Source organism: Crotalus tigris, unplaced genomic scaffold (assembly GCF_016545835.1).
Source record: "Crotalus tigris isolate CLP2741 ecotype Arizona unplaced genomic scaffold, ASM1654583v1 scf7180000021954.94103, whole genome shotgun sequence".
NCBI classification, from domain to species: domain Eukaryota; kingdom Metazoa; phylum Chordata; class Lepidosauria; order Squamata; family Viperidae; genus Crotalus; species Crotalus tigris.
The window spans coordinates 83,991-94,103 of NW_024098779.1; positions in this window are offsets into that span (position 1 = coordinate 83,991).

Below are 10,113 nucleotides of genomic sequence, written 5' to 3' on the forward strand. Positions count from 1 at the left end.
AATATTTTTGTTTGATCTTTGCAGTTCATAACTTTTTGTCAAAAAAAAAGCTGAACAGCAGCTTCCTTTTGCCTTCTCTGAGAAAGTAGATAAGACATTATTCTCTTGACTATGTCTTGTTTGCAGAGTTCGTAAAAGTCTAGATTTAGCCTCAAATTATAGGTAGTCCTTGATTTAAAACCATAATTGACTCTGGAATTACAGCTATAAGTCAATGTGGACATTAAGTGGGCGACTGGACACATCTTTACCTATTTTGCAGCAGCTGTTAAGCAGATGCTGTGCTTAAGCAAATGCAGCAATCATTAACCAAATCATTATACCCAGTGGGGATTTTTTTATTGGAAACTGGAGGTGAACATTGGAAAATTGCAAACAATGTCAAAAATTGTGATTGTGTGACCATGGGACACTGCAGATAGCCATAAATGTGAGCTGGTTGCTAAGCACCCAAAGTGTAATCACATAAATGCATGCGTTTGTGTTGAGACTGTTGTAACTTCAAAAGTTGGGTGACGAGAACCTTATGGGCATCTTGTCAAGACTGCTAACCTCGGATGTTCTTGCTTGACATATATGAAGAAGCAAGCATGTTTTATTTAACCTGTATATCACTTCTAGAGTTAGTGTCAGACAATGTTAGAATAGCTCAGTGGTTCTCAACCTGTGGATCGGGACCCCATTTGGGGTCGAACGGCCATTTCACGGGGGTCGCCAAACAACGCAGTCCACCATTTTTTCCCCCTTTTCCTTAGCTGTGTTACTCCCTTTTATTCTATTGGCTTTTGAAAGCCAATAGAATAGACTGTCTTGAATAGAGTCTAATTCTATTGGCTTTCAAAAGCCAATAGGAATTGTCCAGGCTGTCTCTGGCCTGCTGAGCCCACCAAAAGTCCCGTTCTGCAAACGGTGCTGCACCAGTTGAGTAGTCGTCGACTTACGATCGATTGAGTAGTCCTCGACTTACGACCGGTTGGGGGGTCGGGGCATTAAAAAGGTTGAGAACCACTGGAATAGCGGGTGGGAAAGTATGTACTCGGGGGATAGTTAGCCACAACAATACTTCAGCACAGCATTTCCAAGGTCAGTTGTAATTAGAGGAGTTACGAGAGGGACAGTTCACACTTCAAACTAATTGGAGAACGTGACTGATGACTGTAAAATGAAGGAGTGAGTCATGCTTTGTTATGGGGGATTGGGAGAGGGAGGATTCAGTTTTTGGCTTCATTATGTACGTGCTGAAACTATGTAGCAATAAAAGGATTTTTTAAGGAAAACAAAGCCTCAAAGTTCTTTGAAAAGCTTCTTCGTTCCGAACCCATGACACATCTTTCATAAATCTGAATGGTTGCTAAGCAACCCTTTGTAAGTAGAGGACTACTTGTAAGTTTTGAGTTCAGCTCAGCCTATTTGGTCCCTAAACAGCCAATATTAGAGTTTATTGTTTTTTTTAAAAGCTTTAGTTCATTGTTTGTATAATATTATCTAATGGAAATTTTTATTTCAGCTCTATTCTGTACTACTTTATCTGGATCTTTCTATATATCTCTTGACTGACCATTTCCAATGTCCATCCCCATCAATTTCTCCAAATTTGTTAAGAATTAACTACTTTGAAATTCTGCTTTCATTCATTTGGTACTCTGCTGTAAAACCAAAGAATGAGCCTTACTTAATAAATGGCACTGGTAGTTTATGTAGTAGTACAATAGTAGTAGTACAATAGTTTAAGGTAATAAAAAATACAATTGTTAATTGTGCCTGTTATAATTATTACATATGGCCACTTCATTTTATGGTTATTATTATCTTTTTTCTTATACCAGTGATGGCGAACCTTTTAGAGGGTGAGTGCCCAAACTGCAACCCAAAACCCACTTATGCATCGTCAAGTGCCGGGTGGGCGTGGCCCAGTGGGTGGGCGTGGCCCATTGGGTAGCGTGGCTGTGGTAGTAACAGCAGACTGGGTGGGACTAAAAAGTTCAATCCATCAATTCCAACTTTGCAAGATCTTTTTTTTCCCGCGAGAAGTTGAAATTGACTGACTGAACCTTTTTTTTTTTTGCACACGGCGACGGAGGCCTAAAGCGAAAAGGTTTTATAAAACCCAGCTGAAGGCCTAAGACTGAGACGACGGCCCGCGTGCCCACAGAGAGGGCTCTGAGTGCCGCTTCTGGCACCCGTGCCATAGGTTCGTCACCACTGTCTTATACAAATGAAGTTTATTGGATCTGCGAAGGATTGTAAATTTGGCAAAAGTGTGATTTGGCAAGTGCATGGATGCACATATAGCACATTTTTTAAAGATTTTATCCTGCTTTTATCATTGTATTTGATAAGTAACTTAAGGTAGTGAACATCCACAATACTCCTTCCTCCTATTTGCCCACAGAAAGCAACTCTATGAGATGGATTGGGCTATGAGAGAAGGACTGACCCAAAGTCACTCAGTTGTTTTTTCATGCGTCAGGCAGAACTAGAACTCAGTTTCCTGGTTTCTAGACCAACACCTTAACCACTGTGCTAAACTGGTACTCATATTGGGGATACTTCATCAAGCGATACAAAGACACGTTGAAAGCCTCTGTCAAGTCCCTGGATAGTAACACCATCTCTTGGGAACTTCTGGCGCATGATCAACCGACATGGCGCACCTTGGTGTACCAGGGCTTCCAGACATATGAACACAGAAGGACAATCTTGGCACAAGAGAAGCGAGCACTCCGCAAAGCCAGAGCTGCAAATGCTGAAGTAACAGTGTCTACATTTCTTTGTTCAGTATGTGGCAGAACACTCCGTGCTAACATCGGTCTTATTAGCCACCTATAGACACATTGTTGATGGCCCATAATCCACAAGATGTCAGGGTCTTCATCGAAATTGATGGACGAACAACTTTATCAAGCACATTTTTTCCTGAGTTGTGTGGGTAGTTGCACAAGCCCGGGAAAAGACAAAGTTAAATTAGGGTTATGAACATACCTACTCATACACTGAAGCACGTTTTGCCTTTCGAATCTGGAATATTACACAATTCTATAATTTATCGAGATGTAATTTATACAGGGTAAAACCTTACTCTGAATTATTCTTTTGCTTTTCTTCCACCTGAATTTCATTTGTGAACAACTGTTAATGGGCAGATTTTAATGGAGAAAATATATCTACGTGGTCATTAAATAGTCCACACCGACTGGATGGCACATAGCTCATCACTTATTCGTTTCATCTGTAATATTTTGGAGCTGCAACTTATTTTTCATAAATGGGAATGTGGTTTTTTTTTTGCTTTGAATTCTGAAATAAATTTTTGAAATTGTATACTTGTGCGTTTATCCCAACAGTCATATTCTTTTGCACTCATATTATCTTGTTTACAGGAAGAATTAGAGAGCTAATTTTCAAACTGCCTATTCTGGAACCGTGAACTAAGATGCCTTGTAGTTTTGGTCCGGACAGCATAATGAGGATGATTTTAAAACAATATTTATTTCCAGGAATCCTTAGCAGAGACTTACTTTGCAGAAGATACATCTGAATCATTAGGATATTGTTCATCCCCATAGAGTTTATGCTGTCCGGACCAAAACTACAAAGCATCTTAGTTCATGGTTCCGGAATAGTAAAGAAATAGCGAATTCTTCTGTCCTGCGTAGAATCACATGTTGGCATGGAGCCATGCAGAGATAATACAAAAGGCACAAAGCCAGAAAATACAGTCATAAACTTTGAAACTCCTCCCACATAACATTAACTAACAGCTAGAACTACATTACCCATAAGCCATCTCTTAAGGAGATAGTGCTTAACCCTTTAAATGACAAACATTCTAACATACAGTTCTTAAGCTAATATACTTATATGTAATATACAGTATATATAATATACTATACTCTAGAAAGAGTACAGAGAAGAGCAACAAAGATGATCAGGGGACTGGAGGCTAAAACATACAAGGATCAGTTGCTGGGATTGGGGATGTCTAGTTTAACAAAGAGAAGGACGAGGGGGGACATGATAGCAGTCTTCCAATATCTCAGGGGCTGCCCCAAAGAAGAGGGAGTCAAGCTATTCTCCAAAGCCCTTGAAGGCAGGACAAGAAGCAACAGACGGAAACTGATCAAGGAGAGAAGCAACCTGGAACTCAGGAGAAACTTCCTGACAGTGAGAACAATTAACCAGTGGAACAACCTGCCTCCAGAAGCGGTGAATGCTGAAGTTTTTAAGAAGAGACTGGATGGCCATGTGTCTGAAATGGTCTAGGGTTTCCTGCCTGAGCAGGGGGTTGGACTAGATGACTTCCATGGTCCCTTCCAACTTTATTATTATTATTACTATTATTATTATTACTATTATTATTATGGATCATCGCACAGTCAGCCAGATGTTCAGACTGGATTTGGCATTTTGTTTACCTATCGAGTCCTTACCCAGGACCTGGGATAGGCAGATGTGGATGTTTGATGGTATTACAGATATCGTCGCAGAATGGAAGCAGTTCCTAGTAAGGCCGCCTTTTGCAATTGACTAATAGCAAATTTGTCAATGCCAATGGTGTTCAAGTGGTGCTCCAGTTGTTTTTGGATTGCACCCAAGGAGCCTATGACTATTGGTACTACCCTTGCTTGCTTTTGCCACAGTCTTTCTATTTCTATTTGTAGGTCTTTGTATTTTGTTATCTTCTCCAGTTCTTTCTCTTCTATTCGGCTATCTCCAGGCACTGCCACGTCCACTATCCAGACTTTTTTGTCTTTCTTATCGACAATTGTTAAGTCTGGGGTTTTATGTTGCAGGTGCTTGTCTGTTTTAATTCTGAAGTCCCAGAGCAGTTTAATTTTATCATTTTCTATGACTTTCTCTATTTTATGATCCCACCAGTTTTTGCTTACAGCAAATGATATTTTTTGCAGATCTTCCAATGCACCATTGTTGCTACTTTGTCATGCCGCTGCTTGTAATCAGTCTGTGCAATCTTCTTGCAACAGCTTACCAAGTGGTCCACTGTTTCTTCAGCTTCTTTGCATAGGCGGCACTTACTGTCTTTTGCTGTCTTCTCAATTTTGACTTTGTATGCATTTGTCCTTAAGGCTTGGTCTGTGCAGCCAGAATTAGTCCCTCGGTCTCTTTCTTCAATTTTCCTGCTCTTAGCCATTGCCAGGTCTTGTTAATATCTGCTTTCCCAGCTATTTTTTTAATGTATTGGCCATGTAGTGCTTTGTCTTCCCATGCCTCTATTCTGTTCTTCATTTGATCTTTCTTGTAGGCCAGTTTGGTCTCTCCAGTAGTCAGTAAGCCTTCCTGATATACTAATTTCAGTGTATCTTCATCATTGTTCTTCAGATATTCTTCCAAAGCCATTTTTTCTTCTTCAACCATCTGATGTACTTGTAGCATTCCACGCCCACCTATTTGCCTTGGTATATAAAGTCTATCAATGTCACTGCGTGGATGAAGGGCATGATTCATTGTCATTATTTTTCTGGTCTGCCTATCCATTGCTTTGCTTGAGTCCAGTCCACTATTCCAGCTGTGTACTAAACTGGGATTGCCTAAAAAGGGGGGCCCAGGTGTTGATTGCCCTTATGGTATTTCCTCCATTGAGTTTGTGGACTTAAGATCTTCTTCACTCTCTGATGTATTCACCTCTAATCTTTTCTTGACTTCGTGGATTTGATGTTGTCAGCTTGAAGGATACCCAAGTATTAGTAGTAATCTTCCTCATCCAGGACTCTTAATGTTATTTTCGTGGGGCATCTTGATTCCTTCAGTTTTCACTATTTTTCCTTGTTTGATAGTAAGTGTGGCACATTTGTCCAAGCCAAACTCCATTGCAATATCTTGGCTATATATATGGACAGTGTTGAGCAGCGATTTTATTTCAGATGATGTTTTTCCATACAGCTTCATATCATCCATGTAAAGGAGGTGGAATAGTCTGGCAGATGTTTTTGATGTTTGATAGCCATGTCCTGAGTTATTCAGTATTGTTGACAGAGGAAACAGTGCAATAACAAATAGTAATGGTGATAATGAATATCCTTGAAATATTCCTCTCTTGATATTAACCTCTCCCAGCCTCTCACCATTGATCTGCAACTGTGTCTTCCATTGTGCCATCGATCTTTGCACAAATTTTCTGATGTTTCTACTGACTCCTGTTATTTCTAGGCACTTTATTATCCAATCATGTGGCAGAGAGTCAAATGCCTGTTTGTAGTCAATCCATGCCACATTCAGGTTGGTCTTCTTCTCTTGCAGTTTTCCAAGATCATTTTGTCTATTAGGAGTTGATCTTTTGGTCCTCTGCTATTGGGGCGGTTTCCTTTCTGCTCGGGTGGAAAGAAATTGTTTTCAACTAGATGCTGTTGTACTGCATCAGCTACCACACCAGTTAGTAATTTGAAAGCTGTTGGTAAACAGGTAATTGGCCTGTAGTTCCTGGTGTTGCCCCTTTTGCTGGATTTTTTATTATTAGGTAGGTTTTCCCAGTTGTTAGCCACTTTTCAATTTCTCCTCCTTGTAGTATATTGTTGAACTGCTTGGCAATTAGTGGGTGTATAACAGTTAGATGTTTCAACCAAAACCCATGCAGTTCATCTTCACCTGGTGCTGACCAATTTTTGATTTTCGTTGCTCTTTTTTCTACCATTTTTGTTGTTATTACTAGGCCTTTCATTTCAACTTCTGTTTTATTTGCATCCACCTCTTTTAACCAGCCGCATCCTTGTTGTATTTCTTTGGGTTATCCCATATCTGCTTCCAGAACTTGCCCTGTTTCTTCCTGTCAGGTACGGCTGATCCTTGCAGTGTCTCCATTTATGGATTGGTGAAACATTTCTGATTGGTTGAACATTGGGGTTTTGCCTATAGTTTTGCAATTCGAGCTTCATATCTACTGATTTTCCTGGCTATAGCTGTTATTTGGTGCTTTATTATTTCCAGTGATTCCTTGATCTTCCTTGTTTCTAAGTGGTATTTCTTGATTAGGTATTCTTTGGTCTTCTTGTTCTTCAGCTTCTTTTCTTTCATCTGTTCTAGCTTGCTTCATGTGATCTTAACTTGCTGATCTTATTTTCTAGTCTAACCTTCCATTTTTCTGGTGCACTGTTTTTTTTTCTTCTTTGTTGATTTTGCATCCCAGGTATTCAGTTATAACTGCAGCTGTGCTGTACATTAGTTGGTTTGTTTCTTGCAGTGAATTGGTGCTTATACTTTCTATTGCAGTATTTGCATCTTTTAATGCTTGTGCTAGCTGTTTCTTTGAAACAAGCTTCAATGCAGGCAGCCTTATTCTGTTGTTTTTGTGCTGTTCTAGATGCTCAGTTATTCTTTGTTTCAATTCTTTTATTTCTTTAGTTAGAAGGTTTTGTTCTTCCTGAGGAATTTATTATTATTATTATTATGGATCATCGCACAGTCAGCCAGATGTTCAGACTGGATTTGGTATTTTGTCTACCTATCGAGTCCTTACCCAGGACCTGGGATAGGCAGATGTGGATGTTTGATGGTATTACAGTTATCATCGCAGGATGGAAGCAGTTCCTAGTAAGGCCGCCTTTTGCAATTGACTAATAGTGAATTTGTCAATGCCAATGGTGTTCAAGTGGTGCTCCAGTTGTTTTGGGATTGCACCCAAGGAGCCTATTACGATTGGTACTACCCTTGCTTGCTTTTGCCACAGTCTTTCTATTTCTATTTGTAGGTCTTTGTATTTTGTTATCTTCTCCAGTTCTTTTTCTTCTATTCTGCTGTCTCCAGGCACTGCCACGTCCACTATCCAGACTTTTTTGTCTTTCTTATCGACAATTGCTAAGTCTGGGGTGTTATGTTGCAGGTGCTTGTCTGTTTGAATTCTGAAGTCCCAGAGCAGTTTAATTTTATCATTTTCTATGACTTTCTCTAGTTTATGATCCCACCAGTTTTTGCTTACAGGCAAATGATATTTTTTGCAGATCTTCCAATGCACCATTGTTGCTACTTTGTCATGCCACTGCTTGTAATCAGTTTGTGCAATCTTCTTGCATAGCTACCAAGTGGTCCACTGTTTCTTCAGCTTCTTTGCATGGCGGGGCAACTTACTGTCTGGTTTGCTGTCTTCTCAATTTTGACTTTGTATGCATTTGTCCTTAACGGCTTGGTCTTGTGCAGCCAGAATTATTCTCGTGGTCTCTTTCTTCAATTTCCTGCTCTTAAGCCATTGCCATTTATTATTTATCTGCTTTCCCATGCTATTTTTTTCTGTATGGCCATGTAGTGCTTTGTCTTCCCATGCCTCTATTCTGTTCTTCATTTGGTCTTTCTTGTAGGCAGTTTGGTCTCTCCAGTAGTTAGTAAGCCTTCCTGATATACTAATTTCAGTGCATCTTCATCATTGTTCTTCAGATATTCTTCCAAAGCCATTTTTTCTTCTTCAACCATCTGATGTACTTGTAGCATTCCACGCCCACTATTTGCCTTGGTAGATAAAGTCTATCAATGTCACTGCGTGGATGAAGGGCATGATTCATTGTCATTATTTTTCTGGTCTGCCTATCCATTGCTTTTATTTCTGCTTGAGTCCAGTCCACTATTCCAGCTGTGTACCTAATGACTGGATTGCCCAGGTGTTGATTGCCTTTATGGTATTTCCTCCATTGAGTTTGGACTTTAAGATCTTCTTCACTCTCTTGATGTATTCACCTCTAATCTTTTTCTTGACTTCAGTGTGGTTGATGTTGTCAGCTTGAAGGATACCCAAGTATTTGTCATTACTCTTCCTCATCCGACTCGTTAATGTTATTTTCTGGGGCCTCTTGCTCTCCGTTCAGTTTTCATTTTTTCCTTGTTTGTATATTGGCCATTTGTCCCAAGCCAACTCCATTACACTATCTTGGCTATAGATACTGACGTGTTTTGATCACGTTCTATTTCGAATGATGTTTTTCCTCAACAATACAGCTTCAGATCATCCATATAAAGGATGTGGGATTAGTCTGGCAGATGTTTTTGATGTTTGGATAGCCATATCCTGAGTTATTCGTATTGTTGAACAGAGAAACAGTTGCAATAACACTAGTAATGGTGATAATGAATCTCCTTGAAATATCCCTCTCTTGATATTAACCTCTCCCAGCTTCTCACCATTGATCTGCAACTGTGTCTTCCATTGTGCCATCGATCGTTGCACAAATTTTCTGATGTTTCTACTGACTCCTGTTATTTCTAGGCACTTGATTATCCAGTCATGTGGCAGAGAGTAAAATGCCTTTTTGTAGTCAATCCATGCCACATTCAGGTTGGTCTTCCTTTTCTTGCAGTTTTCCAAGATCATTTTGTCTATTAGGAGTTGATCTTTTGTTCCTCTGCTGTTGGGGCGGTTTCCTTTCTGCTCAGGTTGAAAGAGATTGTTTTCAACTAGATACTGTTGTACTGCATCAGCTACCACTCCAGTTAGTAATTTGCAAGTTGTTGGTAACCGGTAATTGGGCCGTGTGATTACCTAGTGTTGCTCCGTTTGGCTGGATTGTTTGCATTATTAGGTAGGTTCATCTTCACCTGGTGCTGACCAATTTTTGATTTTCCTTGCTCTTTTTCTACCATTTTTGTTGTTATTACTAGTTCTTTCATTTCAACTTCTGCTTTATTTGCATCCACCTCTTTTAACCAAGCCGCATCCGTGTTGTATTTCTTTGGGTTATCCCATATCTGCTTCCAGAACTGCACTGTTTCTTTCTTGTCAGGTACTGACTGATTCCTTGCAGTTTCTCCATTGATGGATTGGTAGAAACGTTTCTGATTGGATTGAAATTGGAGGTTCTGCCTATAGTTTGCAATTCGAGCTTCATATCTACTGATTTTCCTGGCTATAGCTGTTATTTGTTGCTTTATTATTTCCAGTGCTTCCTTTATCTTCCTTGTTTCTAAGTGGTATTTCTTGATTAGGTATTCTTTGGTCTTCTTGTTCTTCAGCTTCTTTTCTTTCATCTGTTTTAGCTTGCTTGCATGTGATCTTAACTTGCTGATCTTATTTTCTAGTTTAACCTTCCATTTTTGTGGTGTACTGTTGGTTTGTTTTTCTTCTTTGTTGATTTTGCATCCCAGGTATTCAGTTATAACTGCAGCTGTGCTGTACAT